Here is a 1,776-nt window from a genome sequence, read left to right as displayed (position 1 = left end):
TTCTTGTACGTATGATAGAGATGGAGTCTCTTCCTAACTAGAACAATTATGTTTTTATGAAAGTATGATAGACTCTGAGAGTCTGTTTATGGAGGAGTGTTCAATAGAATGTCTATCAGGTGTTCCCTTTATTAAATTAGAAATTTAAAGTACACGTGTGTCATGTTTATGCTGATTGCATATTACTAGGAAAAAAAATGAGAAGAGAGAGAGAAAAAAAGAAAGAAAGAAAGAAGGACAGGTATGTACGTAGCGATTCCACCCTTCCCAAGGCAGGGTTGTTATAGGTACAGATTTCCCCGAATGAGCTGTTGCCACTTGCTATTGGTAGGGCACGTTCCGATTAGCCCTCTGGTCCATTCTGTGCTACTTGGGACTCTCACTTATGTGCTATCCTAGGGGCCGTCTTTTCACTATTCAGACTACTGTCCCCAAGACGCCGAGTGCTGGGCAACCAGCCATTCCAGCTCTCCTCTCCCTTGCATTTCTTTGATCTTCTTCTTGAGAGTGTAGCAGTCTTCGGCCTTCTAGAAAACTTTTCGACTGGTGATAGGTGCAAAAGTGATGTTCCTTCCATTGGCGTTAGTCGGCATCACGTGTAACTGGCTTGCTCTCCTCTTGTACATTCAAGCTGGCATGTGCACATTAGGCACCCTGCCCTCTTGTGAATATGTTCTCTTCCCGTCTCCAGTGGCCTTCGCACGACTTGACTTGCTGGATTCCTTCTCTGCCTATTCTAACTCGGCTTTCCTCATGTTTATTAAGGCCCAAAGAGTGTCTTCCTCATTAATGAAGTCATCCGCCTAGTCCATGAATCTTGCTACGTCATCAGTTTTTTTTTTTTGTCAACTCGGTCATGAAAGGATTTCGAGGCCAGATGCCTCCTAAGAGCACTGCTAACGTGATTTTCTCATCTTGCTCATCAGTCTTCATTAACTCTTTGTTGAATCGTGCTAGTACACCTTGAGGGACTCATCGTCTCACTGCTTGACAGTGAGCAAGTACCATGCGGGCCTCATTCTCCTACTTGCTATAAAATGTGTCAAGAACAACCGGATGAGTTCTCCAAAGCCATCAATCCAACCCGGCGACAGAGATCCAAACCATACTCTCTCCACACCTTTGAGTGTTACAGGGAATGCCCGACATGCCACTTCTCCACTTAACCCGTGAAGGGTGATGTATACCTTGAAGGTCTCCAAGTGCTTGAGGGGGTCTTTGGACCGGTTATACACTTTATTTGCAGGACTCTAAACTTTGGTGGGAGTGGTGCTGCCATCACGCCTACACTGTAGGGTAAGTCCGTACTGTTGAGCAACTAGTCAACCAATGACGACCTATCCATGAGGCTGCGTAGCTAGTGGTGCATCTTCCTTCTCCTCGTACTTGTCCACGAGGCTGCATAGCTTGTGATGCATCTTCTTTCTCTCTTCTTCACCAGTGTCCACCTTTCCATGACTTCGTGACTCAGTACGTTCACTTTGGCTCAATGTTGTGTCTTCCTGAGTTCCTGCGTCCCTTCTCTCCAGTGCTTCATTTTCCTATCAAAGCTTTTCCACCTCCGCTGCCATTCCCTTCATGCACGCATCCATCTTTGTGAATCTTCCTTCCATATTTCCCAAGGTTGCTTCCTGGTCATTGTAGGGGTGTAACCGGTCCGGTTTTAGACAAAATTTAGAACCGAACCAGTATGCACCGGTTTTGCATTTTTCAAAACCGATTACGCACCGGTTATCCCCCTAAACCGGTACTTCAGTTTTATCAGTTTCCGGTCAG

Source organism: Carya illinoinensis, chromosome 15 (genome assembly GCF_018687715.1).
Source record: "Carya illinoinensis cultivar Pawnee chromosome 15, C.illinoinensisPawnee_v1, whole genome shotgun sequence".
In the NCBI taxonomy this organism is placed as follows: domain Eukaryota; kingdom Viridiplantae; phylum Streptophyta; class Magnoliopsida; order Fagales; family Juglandaceae; genus Carya; species Carya illinoinensis.
This window is presented reverse-complemented; position numbering follows the sequence as displayed.